At 42.8% G+C, this 23,263-nt stretch overlaps 1 pseudogene; it reads right to left on the reverse strand.

Moving 5' to 3' along the window:
* Positions 1-13,517, reverse strand: part of LOC139316436 (craniofacial development protein 2-like) — a 127,257-nt pseudogene extending 113,740 nt beyond the window's left edge.
* Positions 13,518-23,263: the final 9,746 nt, after the last annotated feature.

Here is a 23,263-nt window from a genome sequence, read left to right on the forward strand (position 1 = left end):
ACCCGAAGATCAGCTAGCCGGTGGGAGGTATACGCGCATGTGCACTGGAGCTGAACTGGGGCGACGGTCTGCGTGCCATAAGAGAAGGTGCCGTGTGCCAGCTCTGGCACGCGTGCCATAGGTTTGCCATCATGGCTATATATGATACTACTGTCTCTATTTAGGGGGGAAAAAAGACATTCCCTTTGTCACCATCTGGTGGCTGCCAGCATTACTGCAGCCCAGAGGTCATATCTACACATAATACCCACATGACCCAAAGTTTTTTTTTTCTTTTTTCAACTTTTTTTAAATTACATGGCAGTTTCCCTCATCTCCTTTCCTCCACAAACACTCCATCTACTACTAAAAACAAGATGAGCAAGGTAAAACAATAGATAAATCAATGCATTATAAAAGAAATAATTCTCTAAGGGGGCATAATGCTATTTCAGGCACTCTTAATTATTTATCTTTTTCCATATCAAACACAGGTCTCTCTAAAGCGGCATGCATTTAACTTTTCTCATTGCAAAAAAAAAAAAAACCCTCTGTGTAACAGGCCTTTTACATAAATTATTCAACCTGTTTCATTCTTTTCAGCTTTTCGACCCATCAGAAATGGGGAAGGAGTATTTGCGTTTGTGTTATTCCCCTTTCCCCCGATTAAAGCAGTTGTTTCCTTCTTTTAAAAGGAAAAAAAAGGTAGAATATTCATCAGAAAATCTCTGTGTGCGCACATTCTGTCCTTATGTTCATTCATTTTTTAATTTGCTTCTCTGTTCGCTTGGTTTCCTAAGAAAAGCAGATAGTCAGTGCCGTGCCACAGCATATAGCTTTTATATACTGTCGCTGCTCTCTAGCCCCATCTAGTGGCCAGAAGGATAAATATCAAGTATATTGTTTGAAGCTGACCCCCACCCCATTACCCATCAGCCCACAGTCTCAAACCAAGTGCATGCTGGGAAGCCAGACTCCGTTTCCTTTAGCATTTGGAGAAGGCAGAAGCACAAAGAAGAATCCATCTTAATCTGTGGCACGTGGTCATCCAAGGACAAACCCACATCCCACACATACAGAGCATCGCTGGTAAGATTTAAATTGCTTGTATTTATTATTATGTTCAGCAGTAAAACAATACTGCCTCTCTTGTATTTGGTTCTCATTGTTTGCATCCCTATTTTCCCCATATCTCCAATAAAGCACTCATGTGAGATACTTTCAGAATTTCCTAATTAGTCTTGATTTGAATATGCTTGTGTAGACCAAAATGGCAACAAGGGAAGTGCATGGTCTTCTTGGACATGTCATCAGGAGACAGTCTTCCCTTGATAGATTTTGCATGCCACCAAAAACCACCAGGAAAAAGCATTTACTTTGAGAAAGGGTGATACAAGTGGTAAGCTAAAACATAAATTTCTTAGCTTATTCTATTGGGATTGGCAGATGTCTACTCTGTTTCCCCAAAAATAAGACATCGCCTGATAATAACCCCAATCAGGCTTTTGAGTGCATGCGCTAAAATAAGCCTCCCCCCGAAAATAATTAAATGCAGAGCTGGAAATCAGGTAAGATGGCCTTGGTGGTGAAGCAGACTAAAGTGCTATTAAGTAGCACCAGCTGCCTGCAATTAATGCAAGTTCAAATCTCACCAGGCTCAAGGTTGACTCAGCCTTCCATCCTTCCGAGGTAGGTAAAATGAGGATCCGGATTGTGGGGGGCAATAAGCTGACTTTGTATAAAAAAGAACACCGCTTGGGGGGCCCAAAAGCTCTACTAAGCAGGTATATACAAAAGTATGAAGGCTATTGCTTAATGCATTGTAAGCCACCCTGAGTCTCCGGAGAAGGGTGACATATAAATCGAACCAATCAATCAATCAATCAATCAATCAATCAATCAATGGCAAGAGGAGCCCTGTCTTGTTTCACGCTCCCCAAAATAATAAGACCTCCCTGAAAATAAGGCCAAGCTCTTATTTCAAGGTTCAAAAAAAAAAAAAAAGAAAAAAAGACAGGGTCTTATTTTCGGGAAAACACGGTATTAAAAGGAGGATGTCTATTAAAGTTATACATCATTATGTCTATTTAAAAAGCATTTAATTCTAAAAAAAAATAAAATGTTAAAGTGAACCATGATTTCATCTGAAAAGTTTCATCTTTATCTTCTTCTTGGGAGATTAAATTTTGGTGGGGGGTGGGGTGGGGGAACTTGGTCCTAATAAGTAGATGTCCATCACTGCTACTATTTTGTGAGTCAACAAGACCCCTCTACAATTCATCCAGTCTGTTAATCCATCCTGACAAAGGAAATGATTTAGAACTCAATTAAGTAACAAAATCACACCTTTTTGTGTGCTCACCAGCTTTAGACTGGCCTGTGTTGTGCCTGTGGGAGGCACTCCAGGGACAATTTAACAGTTTTAGAAGTTTGGGCTTCAATGGGAAGATTAGTTTGTTGAAGCAATCACAGTCAAAAGTATTAGTATTGTGTTGTTTTCATACCCATCCTTGGGAAGCTGCTCTATAGAATACATTTAGCTTAGAAAAAATCTTGATCAAGATTGTGCATGTGTGTATGCATTGTTTTAAATTGGTTTTTAGTTTTAAATCGGTTTTTAGTCTGTTTTTAGTCTGTTTTACATTGCATTTATTGGGATTGTTTCGTTTGATGTGAGCCGCCCTGAGTCCTCTGGAGAGAGGGCGGCATATAAATCCAATAAATAGTAATAATAATAATAATAATAATAATAATAATAATAATAATAATAATAATAATAATAATAGTGTGTAGTGTAGTGTAGTGTAAAAAAATACAATAGCATCCTACACATACAGCTAGTTCCATAAGTTAGTGAGTTCCTATTATCCTTCAAGTTTGACTAGCTTGCTATGGCTTGTGAGTCTGCAAAGCTGAACTATCAATTATATTTGAAGGGATCTGTTCTTCTTTTGCACATTTACAACACAAATTTCACTGCTATTAAATTTCACTCCCATGGCTTTCTCTGTAATAAGAGCCATGGTTAATGGTTAGTGGTTAGAATGCACTAGTGCAGGCTAACTCTGTCCACAGGCTGGAGTTTGATTCTGAGCAGCTCAAGGTTGCCTCAGCCTTCCATCCTTCCGAGATCAGTAAAATAAGGACCCAGATTGTTGGGGACAATATCCTGACACTGTAAACTGCTCACAGAGTGCTGTAAAGCACTATCGGGCAGTATATAAGCCTAAGGGCTGTTGCTATTGCTGTAAGTATATTTAACAAGGTTGGGGTTTAGAATCTGACAAAGTTCAGATCATTCACCAATGCCATCCCTGTTGGAAGACAAAAGCAGAATATTAGCCCTTCGACTACATCAGAATTTCCAGGATTCATTGAAGGAAACATGCAGAGCTCTTCCCTGGAATCTGGTTTCCTCTGGAGTATCTGGGGGCATCATTCACCACAACCAGGGGTGAAATCCAGCAGGTTCTGACAGGTTCTGGAGAACCGGTAGCAGAAATTTTGAGCAATTCAGAGAACCCACAGTGGAAATTTTGAGTAGTTCAGAGAACTGGCAAATACCATCTCTGGCTGGCCCCAAAGTGGGGTGGGAATGGAGATTTTGCAATACCCTTCCCCCAGGAGTGGGGAAGGAATGGGGATTTTGCAGTATCCTTCCCCTGGAGTGGGGTGGGAATGGAGATTTTGCAGTATCCTTCCCCTGCCATACCCACCAAGCCATGCCCACCAAGCCACACCATGCCCACCAAGCCATGCCCACAGAATCGGTAGTAAAAAAAATGGATTTCACCATTGACCACAACAATTAGCCTTCTAGAAGAAGGAGCACATGTGTTACCTTCAACAAGGTTGTGTGTGCAGACAGAAATGGGTGTGATGTGGTGAGATGGCTCAAGACTCTTAACATCTGCAGGTTGAGCAAAAAGATCGAAGTTTTCCCATTTCTTACTGCTTACTTACTTACTTCTAGCTTACTGCATAAGAGCCTTAAGCTTTAGGGACACAAGGCAATGAATTGTCTCTCCAAACCTAGTGCCTTGAAGGTCACAAGGACTATATCATACATGCCAACAGGCCATGAGTAGAAAATGCACTTTAAGAGCAAACATGTTGCCATCTGGAAAAAATAATAATAATAGAGTCATATGAATAAATGACAAAATGATGAGTAACCGTTTGAATAGTGGTATTAACTGGAATTAAGGGATGTGGTGGCTCAGTGGCTAAGATACTGAGCTTGTTGATCGAAAGATTGGCAGTTCAGCGGTTCGAATCCCTAGTGCCGCGTAACGGGGTGAGCTCCTGTTACTTGTCCCAGCTTCTGTCAACCTAGCAGTTCGAAAGCACATAAAAAATGCAAGTAGAAAAATAGGGACCACCTTTGGTGGGAATGTAACAGCGTTCCGTGTGCCTTTGGCATTTAGTCATGCCGGCCACATGACCACAGAGGCGTCTTCGGACAGCGCTGGCTCTTCGGCTTTGAAACGGAGATGAGCACTGCCCCCTAGAGTTGGGAATGACTAGAGTATATGTGCGAGGGGAACCTTTACCTTTTTAACTGAAAAAAGTTGGATGTATCCATTAGTAGGCTTCATTGATGCATTAGTTTTCTCCTTTTGAAGAATGTTTTGCATTTGAACTACTCAATCTCTTCTTTCTCCTAAGGATGTTGAAAGAAAAATCCAGCAAGGATTTCTGTTAAAAGCAAAGCTGTGAAATCTATTAAAATTGATTTCCAATGGAAAAAAAAAACAAAATCAACACACAAATCCACCCGTATACACACATTTTGACGGAAAATTGTGCTTGAAATGCTCTCGCATTCTGAAACGTTACATAGAAAATCCCAAACCTTTCTGAAATTTATTTTTACAAGAAGTGTGCAGGAAACATAAGTACTGTAACATTTAAAAAAAAAATAAGAGGGATTTATGCTATTGGGCATAAATGCAGAGAAGACGCTTCAAGTTAAAGGACACGCGAATGACAGATAAATGTGGATTTGTTTAAACTGATCTTTGACTACGAATGGGCTAATTGTGTCTTGTGTGCGCACCTCTCTCTTGTATTAAAAGCTCGGATTTTTTATTTAATGTACCGTGGCAGCTTTGAAAATGTATTCAATATATCCTGATATTGTTTGGTCCTGCATTCTCTCTCTCTCTCTCTCTTTTTTTTTTTTTTTTTTGCTCTTTCTCTCTCTCTCCTTTTCTTCCTCTCTCTGTATGACTGGGATCTTAATGAAGTTGGCACAAAGCCTGCAGTGTAATTTGCTATTTTTATTACTCTGTCAATATTGTGCATTAAGGTTCTCAATACTACTCACGCAACGTAAAAGAAAAGAAAAAACAAAAACAACGAACGCTTTAAACAGGGCAATGTCAAAATGAAAACAGGACACAGCTAATGCAGGCGTCTTAATACACCAGCTTGGATTAAGGTTTTTGAAGCAGGGCCTCGCATTAATTAATTTGAACCTGTGATGACAACAGAGAGTGGCCCGAGATGTGAGGTTCCCAAGGTTTTTTTTTTTTTTTTTCTGACAAGAGCGCTTTGAAAATGGGTGTCCTTCTTGACAAAAGCGATGCATCGCAAACAAATCCGAGCCGCAATTGATGGCCGGCTCGTCTCTGTTTCTCAAAGGGGATGACAGTACCGTGAACTAGTCATAGGCTCCTGAACTGGTAAACTGCAAAAAATATATAAAAATCAAAGCAACAGCCTCCCGAGCTCCAGGGAGTTGGAAAAAAAAAAAGGAGAGATGTAAATCTGGCTCTTGTTGGTTCTTGTTATTCTAATTAGCCTTTTCAAAAGATGCTCAAAAATTAATAGTTGTGCTGCTTGCACATTTCCTGGTAGCAATGTTGTGTGCATAGAACATGATTCATTAATAAAAAGATTCTTTGGATGCAGATTCTGGGTTTTTTTCCCCACAAATTTGTGACAAAGCATGCTCTCAGCAAATTCAGCTCAAATCTCACAGCGAAACAAGGAGGCATTTGGGCAGTAGGCTTTTTCCCTATGCTCAGGAAGCAGCTGACCTTTTTAATCTTAAACTCTGAGTTGAAAAGAACGAAAGACTTCAGTTGACTTTGACCCATATATAGGTGTGTGCTCTCTGCTCAGCAGGAATATGTACCAGAATTTACCTGTCTTCTGATGCTTCGTTCGTATATACAGAACCCTATTTCTGTCCACAGGCTCACAAGATGGGTAACAATGCAAAAGAGAAACATAACACTAACCATTTGATAAAAATGTAAAACATAGCCCAACATCTAAATTAGGTGTGCCCAACCCCTGGGCCAAAAGGCTGCATGCAGCCCTGGACAGTTAGTCATACGGTCCCTCAAGACTGTAACAAAAAATATTTAGAAAATAAAGGAAGTTTGTTATTTATATAAATTAACCATATTATACGTTTTTTATGTGGCCCCCAAATAATTTGTCTTCGCTTAATGTGGCCCTGGCAAGCCAAAAGATTGGATCCCTGCTCTAGATGGAGAGAAGAGTCTTAATGCTCTTTCCTTCCTTCCTTCCTTCCTTCCTTCCTTCCTTCCTTCCTTCCTTCCTTCCTTCGATCTCTCTCCCTCCCTCCCTCCTTCCTTCCTTTGATCTCCCTCCATGCCACCTTCCTTCGTTCATTCATTCCTTCCTTCCTTCTTTCCTTCCATTAATCTCCCTCCCTCCTTCCTTCCTTCCATTGATCTCCTTCCCTTCCTCCCTCCCTCCTTCCTTTCTTCCATTGATCTCCCTTCCTGCCTGCCTCCTCCTTCCTTCCTTCCTTCCTTCCTTCCTTCCTTCCTTCCTTCCTTCCTTCCTTCCTTCCTTTGATCTCCCTCCCTCCCTCCCTGCTTCCTTCCTTCCTTCCTTCCTTCCTTCCTTCCTTCCTTCCTTCTTTCCTTCCTTCTTTCCTTCCTTCCTTCCTTCCTTCCTTCCTTCCTTCCTTCCTTCTTTCCTTCCCTGCCTCATCTCCTGGCCTTACCATTTGGCTAATTTTATGTTGTATTGGTTTCATTTCAAGATTAGCAGTCAGAGTCATAATTGCCACATTTTGTAGCAATGGAATCTTCTGGATGTTTCTTAAAGCTAGCCCCATCTAGAGTGATTGGCAGTAGCCCCACTGGGGTGCAAGTATGGGGATTACCCTGGCCAACAATATCCCAACATTTCCATGCCATCAGCAACTGGTAAAATAGCATGGGAATATGTAGAGAGAGAGAGACATTAGTTTGCACGAGAACACTATAATCTTGTACGTATAATGATAGCACAATAGGGACACTATTTGATCAAGAATCATAATAGACATTTCTTTGGAAAAGGGAGAACTTCAGCTTTTGTGCTCTGGCTTTTGTGTTAAAATTGAAAACAGTTGCCACTTATAAGCATGTCGCAATATTACCCTTGGATTTGTCCAGTTTCTTAAAAAAGGGATAAAATGTGACAGAACCTAATGCTTGGAATTAATAGATTTATGGATCATAGCCATAGATGGCTAATTACAATATGTAGATGTAATTAAGGAATTAAAAGAGAATAACATTAGTTCAGTTCCAACTGGTAGAAGCTGAAATATATACATAAAATTTATTATATTCTACAGTCTTGTTTTTTTTTTTTTAAAAAAAAAATAAAAATACAAATACAAATCTATATATTAAATTAAAGACACAATTGAGGGGTGAGGACTGATTTACTGAGGTGGTTACAAATGTGTAAGCATGGATTTGAAATAATAGGGAGAAGAACATGTGCCTTGCTGCCGGTAGAAAAAACGGTAGCTGCTAACAACACTTGAAATTTATGCTGGAATTTGTGATAATAAATACTGCTTACTCCCAGCCTTTCCTTGTCCTAGTCAGCCCATAAAAGCAGCTGCCAAACACACCTTCCAATTTCATTTTCTGTCGTCATTATTTTAAAATGAACTACACAGAGCAAATCTGAAATAAATTCTGATTAAGAGAAAACTGTCGGTGGGACTCTCTAATGCCAAAATTAGGAACTATACAAAGGAGCGTGGTAGCTCACCTGGTTAAGTTGCTGGGGTGACAAACACCAAGCCCGCGTTTGAGACCTTAGTGCTGCTGTGGGGCAGGGTGAGCTCCTGTCCTGAACTCCAGCTTCTGCCAGAGACATGAAAGGACTCCCCCCCACACAACTCAACATGCCCCGGGCAACAGTGATGTCACTGGCTAATCTTTTCAACCCTTGGTGCTTCTGACACAGGTGTGATGCATTGTACTCTACAGTGTTAAAGTCCAAAAACAGAGAACAATGGTGGTAGCTACAACATTTCTCAACTAGGAAATGCCTGGATGGTTATAGCTGGTCCAAGATGTGTAAGCAAAGCTTCCTCATAAACCACCTGTAGGGTTGGAGAAAGTTCTCTGTTCAGGTGAGTATCACAATAGTGATGCCCTCTGAATGAGCCGCAGGACCTAGCTCTGCATTCTACCATCATATCTGTGAGCTCTTCAGGTGAGCCTTTCACCTGCCTAGTCTGAAGAAAGTTCTCAAAAATACAGCTTCAGGAACATTGGATTATTCAGAATCTTGGTCTACCCATGATCAGATTCACATGGAAGTCAACCCAAGGCCAGCTGTGGATGGAAAGGACTCCTCAGAAGAAGGCATCCATGCTCTCTTTCTGTAAGGGTATGTGAGAAAGACCTTGGGAAATGGGGCTGAGGAAAGTTGTTGTTGTTTCACTGCTAAGCGTAACTCTTCCCTAACATCTTCATGAAGTCTTTCTCTCTCTTTTCTCTCCTTCCCTTTCAACCTCCTAGCCAGCTTCTCTGCTTTGACCCTCACCCCAGTTCTCTTTCTCTCTTTCATGTTCATTCCTTCTTGGTGGGATAATAAGCTTCCTTCACTCCATCTCCTGTCTCTTTATTTGCTTCCTTCTGCTGGGACTCTTCTTTTACAGGTCATCGGTTTTAATTATAGTCATTAATTCAATTAATGGGTAGTTTCGTTTTGCTCGTGGTGCACGCATGGGTATGCATGGGCATATACACCTGTTGTGATCCAGGCCCAAGTAGGTAGTAATCGACGCAAACAGTTCCAAAATAAACAGACTTTATTAGAACAACTGAGAATTAACTCATTCTCAGCGTAGTCCAAACTAAATTAAAACAAACTCTTAATAACACAAATTCTCCAGTCTAATCACCAACCTTGGTATAATTAGGCAAAGGCTTCTCTTGGCAAAAGTTCAAAAGCAGAAGATGCCGACAAGAGATAAATGCAGCAAGACTATCAACGTTGTTTTCCAACAAAGAGCCCAAGAGCCGTTGCTGCTCTTTTAAGCCTTATAGGAGGGGCCTATCATCTCTTGGCCTTACTCCTGAGTCGTCCTCTTTGCTTTAGCTGCTCTTGCCTTCTGGCAGCTCTTCTCATACGTGCACTAGGACCAGGCTCCTCCTGTTCCTCTGCCTCTCTACTATCAGCCTCTGGAGGCTCTGGAGTCCGCACATCACTCTCCGATGGCCCTGGCCCCATCTCTACCTCCAACGCAGAGCCCTCATCTGGGCCTTCCCCAGCCTCCAGGACTGGCCCATGTTCTTCCTCAGCCTCATCGCTGTCCGACTCCACTGCCAGCTCGGCAGGCTGCTGGCAAACCACAACAACACCCTTGCACCCAAGGCACATATTTATGAAGCTAAGAATTATCAGGGTGGGTGTAAATTGGATGTTGACCACCCTAGATTAATAGGGTGGGGAAGCTGAGTCTTGCTTGGGATACTTGACTGTGTCTGTATTTGCAGAATGTGTATGTGGGGGGGGGGATTTATTATGAATTCTTAGTATTGATTTTAAAAGTTGGAGGATATGGAAGTAAAACTGCTTCATTCCCAACAGACTCCGCACCCTGAATTAATACTCATTTGGGAAAATGAAGGAAAAGAAATCATCCTTGTTTTCATCATCAATATGCACTGATTGCTATCTGGGATTTTTTATTTATTTATTCAATTTTTATCAGTATTGTCCCAATACACTCTGTCCTTGGTTCTTGTTGTTTTTTTCTTGTTCTTTTCTTTTTTACATTTTCTCTGTGTACACTGCAGGCCTGCCAAACTGAAACCAAGCCAACTGGAAGGGATTTGTCTTCTGCTTGCTTTAAACTTCTGCTTCTATCTTCTCTTCCAAGAATTTGCAATTCTTCCTTCGGCTTTTAGGCTGCTGGCCAACTGCATTGCTACTTTGCTACTTACTTGACAAGGCTCACTAATTATAAAGAAATGTTTAACGTTTTAGAGAGTAGAAGGTGGAAGGAAAAAAAAAGAAATCACAGCGGTAGGGAAGCCATAAATATCCACTACATGTCGGGAGTGCCAAAAATCACATATTTACTGGTGCAGAAAAGCCAACTTTTTCTATCATGGTAGGCATGGAATGAACAGTAGCAACTCCTCGCACAAATGCAGCTGCCACACCAAGTATTAGCAAACCACACAAATAACAAGGAACTAGTTGCAATGGGCTAGAGCCAAGATTGGTGCTCCAGTGAGATCACGATGCAAGATGGATTCGACCGGGTATCTCCCAGGTCTGTCTGAATCTAATCTCTCAACCACTGGGTCATACCAGTTCCACTATAAACATTCAGGAAGTATGAAAATCCCCATCATCCACTGTGATCTGTTCATATAAGTGTCATTGTGCAGTATATATATACCACCAATAGCCTCCCACCGACCAGTACGCTCCCATAGAGAGGGGCTCCTCCGGATGCCATCGGCCAAACAATGTTGACTGGCGGCCCCCAGGGGGAGAGCCTTCTCTGTGGGGGCACCTACTATCTGGAACGAGCTCTCCCCGGAGATACGGAGGATCCCGGATCTGCGTACCTTCCGTCGCGTGCTTAAGACCTTCCTATTTCATCAAGCTGGCCTGACCTTTCCCCTTTTTAAATGGAAATTTTAAATCTGGTTTTAAATTATTGGGGTTTTAAATTTGTTCAGCCAAATTATTTAATTCATTTTAATCTATTTTAAATTTTGTATTTATATGTTTTATTCCATGGCTGTTCACCGCCCTGAGTCCTTCGGGAGTAGGGCGGTATACAAATTCAATGAAATAAATAAATAAATAAATAAATAAATAAATAAATAAATAAATAAATAAATAAATAAATTTTGTGACCAATTTTTCATATTTATTTATTTATTTATTTTAATTTATTTTAGAAAATTTATATTGCTGCCTATTCACCCATGGTGAGTCAAGGCGGCTTACATGAATAATTGGGTACAAGTCTTTGCATTCTAATCATTATGCAAATGTAGGTAATTTTCTTATACAGTAGAAGTCCCCCAATATGGAAATTATATTTAAAAATATGTATAGAAATACCATCCAAAGAATAACGAGTTGATCACTAAGCATTATGATCATAACCCTAACCTCCTTGCAAATATTTAACTCCCTTACCCACATAGTTCAGGGCAGGAGTGAAATCCAGCAGGTTCTGACAGGTTCTGGAGAACCGGTAATGGAAATTTTGAGCAGTTCGGAGAACCGGCAGATACCACCCCTGGCTAGCCCCAGAGTGGGGTGGGAATGGAGATTTTGCAATATCCTTCCCCTGGAGTGGGGTGGGAATGGAAATTTTGCAGTATCCTTCCCCTGGAGTGGGGAGAGAATGGAGATTTTGCAGTATCCTTCCCCTGCCACGCCCACCAAGCCACACCACACCACGCCCACCAAGCCATGCCCACAGAACCAGTAGTAAAAAAAAAATTGAATTTCACCACCGGTTCAGGGTTAAAATTTCATTCTGTTTAGGCCTGAGTTTTCCATATAGCTAGATTTTCACAAGTCCAGGTAAACACCCAGAAGAAGAAGCTTCAGAAAGCTAAACTTTATTGGTCTCTTCTAGACTTTGATCTCATCTGTGCATGATGATTGAGATTCCAGAAACCACATTCATCTATTTCCAAAATATTCATCATCGCTCTGTTCATTTGGGAGGTTGTACTTCCCCCTTGGTTTTGCCAGTTGCAATGTAGAGCTGTGAACGTTGGACCATAAGGAAGGCTGAGTGCCAAAGAATTGAGGCCTTTGAACCAGGGGTAGGTTCTACTTACCTTTACTATTGGTTTGCAACGGGGCCGTGCATGCACACACTCTTCTGTGCATGCGCAGAAGCATTTTCATGACATCAGGGTCAGTGGGCGGAGCCTCCCTCTGGTTGTACTACTGATTCTATAGAACCGGTGCAAACCGGGGGCAACCCACCACTGCTTTGAACTATGGTGCTGGAGAAGACTCCTGAGAGTCCCTTGGACTGCAAGGTGATCAAACCGGTTAGTGCTAGAGGAGATCAACCCTGACTGCTCTTTAGAAGGCCGGATCCTGAAGATGAAACTCAAATACTTTGGCCACCTCATGAGAAGGAAGGACTCGCTGGAGAAGAGCCTAATTCTGGGAAAGATTGAGGGCAAAAGAAGAAGGGGACAACAGAGAACAAGGTGTCTGGATGGAGTCACTGAAGAAGTTGGCATGAGCTTAAATGGACTCCGGGGGATGGTAGAGGACAGGAAGGCCTGGAGGAACATAGTCCATGGGGTCGCAATGGGTCAGACATGACTTCAAGACTAATCTTCTTCAATTTAAGCCTAAATTTTGCAATAAGAAGCTCATGATCTGAGCCACAGTCAGCTCCTGGTTTTGTTTTTACTAACTGTATAGAGCTTCTCCATCTTTGGCTGCAGAGCACATAGTCAATCTGATTTCTGTGTTGTCTGTCTGGTGATGACCATGTGTAGAGTCGTTTCTTGGGATGTTGGAAAAGATGCTATGACCATCGTAATATCTTAACAGAATTCTATCAGCCTGTGCCCTGCTTCATTTTGTACTCCAAGGCCAAACTTGCCTGTTATTCCGGTCATCTTTTGGCTTCCTACTTTAGCATTCCAATCCCCCATGATGAGGAGGACATCATTTTTTGGTGTTAATTTTATAAGGTGCTGTAGGGCTTCATCCTCTTCAGCACCAGTGTTTGGGGCATAGACTTGGATTACTGTGATATTGAATGGTTTGCCTGGGATTCAAACTGAGATCATTCTGTCATTTTGGAGATTGTATTCCAGTATTGCTTTTCCTATTCTTTTATTGATTATGAAGGCTACTCCATTTCTTCTGAGGGATTCTTGCCCGCAGTAGTTATACCTGATGGTCATCTGAATTAAATTCACCCATTCCTGTCCATTTTAGTTCACTGATTCCTAAGATTTCAATGTTCAATGTTCCATCTCTTCTTTGACCACGTCCAGCTTGGCTTCATTCATGGATCTTATATTCCAGGTTCCTATGGAGAAAAAATCTTTACAGCATCGGACTTTCCTTTCACCACCAGATATATCCACAGCTGAGCGTCCTTTCGGCTTTGGCCCAGTCGCTTCACTCTTTCTGGCGCTAGTGGTACTAGCCCTATGCTCTTCCCCAGTAGCATATTGGACATCTTCTGACCTGAGGGGCTCATCTTCTGGTGTCATATCTTTTTTCCTTTTGGTACTGTCCATGGGGTTTTCATGGCAAAGATACTGGAGTGGGTTGCCATTTCCTTCTCCAGTAGATCACGTTTGGTCAGAACTCTCTGCTATGACCTTGGGTGGCCTTGCATGGCATAGCTCATAGCTTCATTGAGCTATGCAAGCCCCTTTGCCACGACAAGGCAGTAAACCATGAATGGGATATAAACATTACTTTTCCTGTTTGGAGAGAAAAGAAAGTGGCCCCCTATCTGTCTTACAAGGGAGCTTCACTGCTCTTCTCCATTTCCATTTGTCATGAAAGAGGGAGCTAAACTTGCCAGACCTGACAATTGTCTTGCCTGAATAGAAGAGTAGATTCAGTCAAATGAGGAGGGCATGAAATGGCTGGCTGCATTATTGTGTACATAATGTAGAGCTTCATCTTTCGTTGCATTCTTCTTAAGAGGTTTTTGTAGACAATAACAGAATCAAGAGCTGGATGGGTAATAACCTTCTGCTTCCATTAATGGGAAGGCAGGAATAATTTCTTCTCTTGAAGAAGATTTATTTGTTTGTTTGTTTGTTTGAGTGGAGTTGAGCTTAATGGTGGTTCCTGAACTGTAGATCCACTGCAAGACATCATATTTTTTTCCAGTGTAGGTCTATCTATCTCTATCTTCAACGAATGATATTTATCAACTGCATTTCAATCCTAATGGCACACAAAGGGGGATTTGTCTTTAAAAACAATTCAGAGTTTTCTCAAAAGAAAACCGTTAAAAGGGGAGGGGGGAAATTGTTAGGCAAAAGACTTGAAATAGAACAATGCAGGAAAAGTAAAACTTCAGAAAAACATCTTCCCTAGGATGATGAGCTTAGTAATCTAGTCTCTGAAGTATAATGAAAATTGAAAAGAGAAGCTTTATGGCTGTCTCCAGCATGTATTTGATGTCTTTATGTAAGATAAAGAAACCCAGAAGATTAAAAGCCAGTTTATGCTACTAGCCAGGTATCCAAACAGGTTGCAGATGAATATTTAAATGGGAAGGGGCATGATTTCTCAGTGGTTAAAGACACTAAGCTGGAAAGCTGACAGACCAGGTTCAAGACCCAAGCACCATTCAATGGGGCGAGTTCCCATTCCTTGCCCTAGCTGCTGCCCACCTAGCAGTTCGAAAGCATGCAAATCAGTGGTGGGTTCCTCCTGGTTCCGCCCGGTTCCGCCGAGCTGGTAGCGGTGACGATATGACATCACCGAACCGGTTCTGCCCCCCGCCATCCCCCCACCCGTGTTATTCTTACTTTTTATTTGGCCCCACCCCCAATCTATTGCTGCCTCCTGAGTCCCAGCTGATGGGCTATAAGGAAAAACTGTTTAAACTCTTGCCACGGGGCTTCAAAGGGCCGCCCTACAGCTGATCAGTGGTAAAAGGCAGTTTGGTGATAGACCGGTGCCTCCAAAAATACATGAGTAGACCGGTGCCTGCAAAAATAAATGGGTAGATCAGTGCCTGCAAAAATAAATGGGTAGACCAGTACAGCTCTGCAATCAGTTAAAAGCCTGGTAGACTAGTACCTCTGCTAAATCCTAAAGAATTGTCACATGACCATCAAGCCACGCCCACAAAATAAGCCACGCCCACAGAACCGGTAGTAAAAAATTTTAGAACCCACCCCTGATGCAAATGTGAGTAGATAAATAGGTACCACTCAAGAGTGGGTTCCACTTACATTTACTACTGGTTCGCAATGGGAGCACGTTCAGATCGTCAGTGATGATGTTGGGGTGGGTGGGCAGAGCCTCCCGCCACCATTACTACCGGTTCGCAAGAACTGAACCGAACTGGGAGCAACTCACTACTGGTACCACTTTGGGAGGAAGATAGCAGTGTTCCATGTGCCTCAACCTATAGTCATGCCAGTTATAGGACCGCAGAAGCATCTTCAGACAACATTGGCTCCCTCAGCTAAGAAACAGAGATGAGCACCACTCTTTACTGTTGACATGACTTTACCTTTATTTAGGTGGGACTCAGAAAAATTACCGAAGACATCTAAACAAATGTTGCATCAAGGATAAAGCAACACTGGATCTTTCCTTTTCTGGTAGATATTTTCAGAAGGGAAAAAAAAATATTTAACTATAAATTTTGGAAGTGATGAACATTTCCCACTGATGGTGTTGTGTGGTGCCTAAACAGAGGTGAGTTTCACATAATTTTACCACCGGTTCGCCGTGCACCAAAAATGTAAGCACACATGTGCACACACATGCATGCGCTTCCACGCATGTGTGTGGCCTTCCGTACATGTGCTTTGCTCATGTGCACGGCTTGCACACATGTGCAAAGCTTAGAAAACGTGGCTAAATAGGACAGCATAGTGCTGGAGCGGGTGGGTGGGGGTTACCACTACCGGTTTATCCAAACCGGCTGAATACCACCACTGTCCCTGCGTGAACTGATATAAAATGAGCTTTCTCTTTGTGCAAATCCCACAGCAGTGAAACTCACCGATTGGGAAGTAAATGAACAAAGGTGGTATTCCTTAAATCTGTAACAGAAAAATGCAATAGAAAGTAAAATTATTTTCAAATCGGGTTTAATTATTGGTTAGTCCCTATGCTATAGATCAGGGGTGTCAAACTCAAGGCCCGGGGGATGGATCCGGCCTACGGGGCAGGGGTGAAATCCAGCAGGTTCTAACAGGTTCTGGAGAACCGGTAGCGGAAATTTTGAGTAGTTCAGAGAACCGGCAAATACCACCTCTGGCTGACCCCAGAGTGGGGCGGGAATGGAGATTTTGCAATATCCTCCCCCCAGGAGGGCAGGGAATGGAGATTTTGCAGTATCCTTTCCCCCGTAGTAGGGTGGGAATGGAGTTTTTGCAATACCCTTTCCCTGTCACGCCCACCAAGCCACGCCCACAGAAACGGTAAGGAAAATTTTTGGATTTCACCCCTGCTACAGGGTACTTAGATCTGGTCCATGGGACACCCTGGAAACAGCAAAGGACTGGTCCGCGGTGCCTCTGCCACTGAAAACGGAGCTTGTGAGGGTCCCCCCCACCGTACTCTGTTCAGATCTCGCCCACAGGGACATCCTGGGAACAGCAAAGGACTGTCCTGCAGTGCCTCTGCCAGTGAAAACGGAGCTTGTGAGGGTCCCCACCCCCCGTGCTCTGTTTTTGCTGGTAGAGGGTTGCAGGAGGCCGTCACAGCTGAAAACAGATCTCGGGAGCCTGTTTTTGCTGGCAGAGCGCTCAGGCCCCCACAGGCGCCCCCAACATGAGTGACATCAAGCTGGCCATACCCACCCTGGCCCCCTGAGGTGAAACACACCCCTCTCAATGAAATCGAGTTTGACACCCCTGCTGTAGATTCCTATCAAGTGGGTCTTGAAAGCCAGTTCATGGGCCCATCCCCAATGTAGAGATATTTGCCTCTTAAGGAAAAGTTGCTGGACGACCAAGAACCTTCTAGTGCAGGGGTGGGCAACTGTGGCCCTTTTACCACCTGTGGACTTCAACTCCCAGAATTCCTGAGCCAGCCTGGCTGTCTCAGGAATTCTGGGAGTTGAAGTCCACAGGTGGTAAAAGGGCCACAGTTGCCCACCCCTGTTCTAGTGCTTCAATGGGACTCATGAAATATAAAAAAGTTTCCTTACGTCGGACGTTGACAGCAACTTAGATGGGAAGACATTTTGATTCCAGAAATATTTTACAAGAGGTAAAAACTCCCACCTCAATCGGTTTCAAAAAAATAATGCTTAGATTTCCATTACCTTTTAAAGGCAAACAGACATCCATAAACATATCCTTTATAAAATCAAAATCTCGTGTACCTATGCATACACAATGCACATGTTCTCTCTCACACACACACTTGCAAAGAGTGTCAGGCTCTGAATGTTAAAGAGAAGGCTATGTATGTTCATTTGTGTGTGTGCGTGCGTGTATGTGTGTGTGAGCGTCTGTGTTTAATGGTTTATAGCCATAATCCTCTTAAATACTTGAGACTTTGCCAGCTTTTAGCTAACAAGCTCTGTTATTAATGGCTGTAGTGCTGCAACACTCAAAGGATTATTGTCTAAGTTTGCTGACAATGCATTGCCTACTGACCAGTTTCTAACATGCAATCTGTTATTGTATTTCACACCCCAGATCAATGCTTAAAGCTGCTTGAAGCGTCACGAGAGAGAGAGAAAAAAAACCTTGATGTTTTCTGTCCCACCATCCATTACAAATAAAGATCTATCCCTTATCATCATCATTATTATTATTATTAGTTATTGCTATTACTGAAAGAATACAGCTATTATTATTATTATTAGCCAAGTTATCGGAAGCCCTCAAGGGAGCTTATAGTTTGATCAAGTCAACTTGAAAGCAACATCAAGCTTCTTTCTCATTCTTTCTTTTTCTTTTTCCCTTCTCTTTTAAATTTTACCTTTGTTTTTTTTAAAAAAAAAAAGAAAATGGGACAGAATGTCAAAAAACTGTCTCTCCTTTTATACTTCTTAGCAGAGAACTTCTGACAAGTTTACAGATTTGCCTTAATTATTTATTCATTTCATTGAAAGTGTGTTCATCTGTTTTAAATTTCTAATAAGTCTAATTTAAATAAAGATAATCCTGTTTGAATGTTGATGTCCCATTTAGAAATCCGGAAGGCGGTTGCAGAGGCACAAATGGAAACATGGTTTTTAAGTGAACTCATTTCTTATTAAACAGCCTACTGCCGTATTTCACCTAATCTAAATATAACCATGCAGAACAGTCTCTTTATCAAACTATGATGAATTGAAGTCTACTTGATGCTGCCACCATTCACATGAAGACATATTTTTATAGCATGACAAATTTATTTATTTATTTATTAAATTTATATACCGCCCTACTCCCGAAGGACTCAGGGCAGTGAACAGCCAAGAGATAAAATACACATAGTACAAACTTTAAAAAACCATTTAAAAATACATTAAATACTTTGGCCCACAAACAAATTTAAAACACCCCAATTTATAAAACAAATTTAAAACAATTTAGAAGGGAGGTTAGGCCAGACCAGCCTGCTGGAATAAGAATGTTTTGAGGGCACGGCGGAAAGTGCACAAATCCGGGATCCTCCGTATCTCCGGGGGGAGCTCGTTCCAGATGGCAGGTCCCCCCACAGAGAAGGCTCTCCCCCTAGGGGCCACCAGTCGACATTGTTTGACTGACAGTACCCTGAGAAGACCCTCTCTATGGGAGCGTACTGGTCGGTGAGAGGCTACTGGTGGCAGAAGGCGGTCTGGTAGGTACCCCGGTCCTAAGCCATGGAGCGCTCTAAAGGTGGTAACCAAGACCTTGAAGCGCACCTGGAAGACCACCGGGAGCCAGTGCAGCTCGCGCAGGAGGGGAGTCACATGGGAGCGCCACGTGTGTTTAGAGAATCTGTAAGGAAGATGGAGATATGTAGGAATTATTAGCTAGACCAGGGGTCTGCGACCTTAAACATTCAAAGAGCCATTTGGACCTGTTTCCCACAGAAGACAAAACACGTGGAGCCACAAAACCTGGTTGGGTATGGCCAACTTGACATCACTCACTTCCACCAGTCACATGACATCCCCCCCCAGCCACACCTACCCAGTCGGTCATTAGGGCAGAGAACTGGTTGTTAAAAAACACTGGGAACCACAAAACCCTTTTAACATCTCTCCCTCCCTCCCTGCCCACCTCTCTCTCTGTATTTCTCTATGTCTCTCTCTCTTCCCCTCTCTCTGTATCTCTCTGACTCTGTCCGGGCCACTTCTCCATCACCCCCCATCGCCCTTACCTTTTCAGGCCAGGCGAGGAATGACTGGGAGGGGAGGGCAAGGGAGGGGCAGCCAGTGGTGGGATCACCTGACAGGGAGCCACAGCAGAGGGCCCAAAGAGCCCTCTGGAGCCGCAGGTTGATGACACCTGAGCTAGACCAAGGGAGATGAAACTTCTTTTAAGTTTGCAAGAGCCAGATAACATTTGGAAGTAAAACAGGCAGACCTTAACTGACTGGTTTATAAAAAGAAATAGGAACTCAGCACTATCCGATTCTGTTATTATCATGAATTCCAATAAAAGTAGTTTTAATAAAATCCTTTGTGCTTTAATCATGCAAGGCACACCTATATAATAAACGGAATTAGAACTGCTTCTCCTGTACTTAATATTGTGAATTGACATGTCTCTATAAACCAAACTCGAGCAATTTCAACCAAACTTGTATATAGATGACTTACTCTCTGGAAACAAATACTGTGGGGGTAAGACACTCCTAATACCCCTCAGGATGTATGTTCTGTTAAGATACAGCCTGTTGTGCCTTAAAATGGCTTCTACTGTATTGCCTTAAAATGGCTTCTACTGTGCAGCACAGTGGAGTTGCCATGGTAACGGCTTCACAGTACTCCACAAGGGGGCTCCCTCTGGTAAAGGGGAAAATCCAACATTAGAAATGACATTTGGTCCGGACATTTTCAACAAGGCTTTGATTATTCTTGGGGACAAATGTATGGCAATGATCAATAAAACATTACTGCAACTCAACCTGCCTGCACCATTATGAGACTGAGATGATGTACTTCACACAGATTACATATGAGAAAAGAACTACAACGTTGAACACCTTAGTGCATATATCGCGGGCAAGAAGACACTTCTAAATCAAGATCAGAAAAAAGCATACCAAATGATCATGGATCAGCTAGAAAACAACAAGGTGGTATCATTTTACTTGACACTTTTGGGGGCACAGAGAAAACATATTTAACTAATTCAATTCTTGCCAAAATCAGGGCTCAAGGCTCTTCCTGTCTAATACAGGATTGGGATAAATAAATACCTGGGCAATGTGGGGTTATCAGCCAGTGTTATATAAATATCACAGTGTAATTTACTGTAACTTACTGTAGCATCAAACAAAAAAGACCAGTGAGCACAGGGGGTATCCTGTTAACTCAAAATGTCCAAGGTCCTAACAATGGTGCATAAATAACTACAAATTTTCAGCTGGATATCTTCTGAATTCCTGAGCTCCCTCACATCTTCCAAACCAAAAAAGATTTGTTCCTTTGCCTTGGAGATGATACAGTGGTGAAATTCTAATTTTTTTACTACCGGTTCTGTGGGCGTGGCTTGGTGGGTGTGGTGTGGTGTGGTGTGGCTTGGCTTGGTGGGCGTGGCTTGATGGGCGTGGCAGGGGAAGAATACTTGAAAATCTCCATCCCTACTCCAGGGGAAAGATACTGCAAAATCCCCATTCCCACCCCACTCTGGGGTCAGCCCGAGTTGGTATTTGCTGGTTCTCCGAACTGCTCAAAATTTCCGCTACCGGTTCTCCAGAACCTGTCAGAACCTGCTGGATTTCACCCCTGAGATGATAACAGAAAAAGAAGAGAAGGCTTTGAAATTTCACAGAGATGATCCTGACAGGTGATCAAATCATCTGCAAAAGAAAATCCAGAGGTATGGCCTGAGTACCCATTTGCTGACAGGACTAATGTACCTTTCTCAATGTAATGTACATTCACAATCAAAGGCAGGCAAGATTTTGCGACAATGACAACAGCCAAAACAGAAAGAGGAGGCCTGCTGCGTGTCTGCAGTACGGAGGTTCTCATCCATCAATCCATTTCTTTTAACTAGAGAACTGAACGTTTTAACAAGTTACATCTTAACTTTCAATGGCATGAGTAGAAAATAATGTCCATGGAATATGGAAACCTTGTGCTCCCTCCATAAAAGGGGGAAACTGTCCTTTTCAAGATAGGATTATAAATGCCGGTGAAGATGCTATTAATGATGTTAACATGATAACATCCCACTAAATCAAGTCCTTGATACCGGGAGCTAAACACATAAACAATGTTTCAAGGCCCCTGTCACTCTGAGGCACATTTCTGTGAGATATAAACACATCTGTCACTCCAAGATGTATACAGATGTTTTCAATGCAAATACCACGCTCATTTTAAACTCCGGATTCTCCAAAAGGCCTCTTGCAAGGGTATCAATATTTCACAACGATTGCAGTCTCAATCCTGTTGCTGCTTGAGGAAAGAAATAGAAAGGGTGTTCCATCTTCCAGTTCCACATCCCTTTTCAATTTAAATTTTACATTTCTCATTGATTCACACTGAAGTACCGTTAGTATTAACTAAAACTCCCTTTTACAACTCTGTAATACAGGGATATCAAACACAGCATGGAAACAGCAAAGGACCGGCCCATGGTGCCTCTTCCAGTGAAAACAAAGCTTGGGGGGCTGCATTTGCCCTTCCCGCCCCGCTCCATTTTCACTGGCAGAGGGCTGCAGGAGGCTGTTGTGGCCAAAAACGAGGGTAATCCTTCTGTTGTGACTCCGGCTCCCGAGCCTGTCCTCACGGAGGACGATCACTCTAAAAGTGATGGAGAGGAACTGACAAGGCCTCCTTCTCCAGGACCCTCCTTTCTGGCAATGCCTCAGGTTCCAGCTGAAGGCCAGAAGGAAGGCATGTCGGAGCACCCACTAATAGGGAGTGATGAAGATCAATCTTGGATTGATCCCAGGCAGCGTCAGAGGGAGAGCCATGCACAGCAAGGAAGAGATGTGGAAGGGCCAGAGATTGCTGAGTCACTGAGCTGTGCCCCACAGGGGATAAAAGTGGGTGGGGTTGCTTTGCAGGCTCTGTGACAGACAAAAACTGCATATCGTGAGCTTCGGATGGGATATCTTTCGGAATTAAGGCTTGGACTTTGTGAATGATTTCTGACTACTCTTTTGTGCCTTGTGAACTCTTGGTTGCCCCAGCAACGGACTACAGATACACTGACTCCTGTTTCTAGAAGTGATAAGAAACTTGGCAGGCATTCGGAAAGTAGCTGCCAGAACTTTTATCTGCCAAAGGATTCAGGTTGGCTTGTAAAAATAAATTACTGGTAGACGTCTTTTGCTCATGTGTCTGCCTATGTGAGGTGCGGGGACAGAACACGTGCCTTAGCACTTGGCCACAGGTGCCCCTGACAAGAGTCCCATTTCATGCCCACCATGGCCATGTCCAGTGGTGGATTCTACTTACCTCCACTACCAGTTTGCAATGGGAGCGCATGCACGCAGAAGCTTCTGCGCATATGCAGATCATCCATGATGACATCCAGGTGGGTGAGTGGAGCCTCCCACCACCATTACTACCGGTTCGCAAGAACCGGACTGAACCAGGAGCAACCCACCACTGGCCATGCGCACCCACGACCATGCTCCAGCCCCCCCTCCCAGTCCTCCGAGGTCAAACACAACCCTGAAGTGGCCCTCAATGAAATTGAGTTTGACACTCCTGCTGTAATCCCTTAATTTGGGGTGACTGGATGGAGCTCAACATTTACTGTCTGGATGCCCTTCCTGATGCCATGCGGAGTTCGCAGCAGATATTTTTTTCTTTGCACCCTAGGAGAGAAACATCTGCCGCTACCTAGAATTGAACTTGCAACCTTCTGAGTGTGAGGCGAGTGTCTTCACCACTAGGCCACCATACTGCTCATCATTAGTATTAATTAAACTAATCTAATCTGTATACCCAAAAATGCTTTGTATGTCCCTTTGTGGGTGTGTCTCAGTGGATGTTTGTGAGTATGTGTGTAAATGGAAAACTAGAGTCAAAAGTATTAATTGACCAACTGTAGTCATATATTACTTTGGGCAAGTTTGAAGTAAATATTGCATCCTTAGAGTAAACTTCATGGAATTCTATAGAATTTGGGGATGATATCTATGCTCTACAGAATTAGAGGTTCCTTAA

The sequence above is a fragment of the Pituophis catenifer genome, unplaced genomic scaffold, assembly GCF_029215685.1.
Source record: "Pituophis catenifer annectens isolate HBS135680 unplaced genomic scaffold, rPitCat1.0.hap2 SCAF_4, whole genome shotgun sequence".
Classification (NCBI taxonomy): domain Eukaryota; kingdom Metazoa; phylum Chordata; class Lepidosauria; order Squamata; family Colubridae; genus Pituophis; species Pituophis catenifer.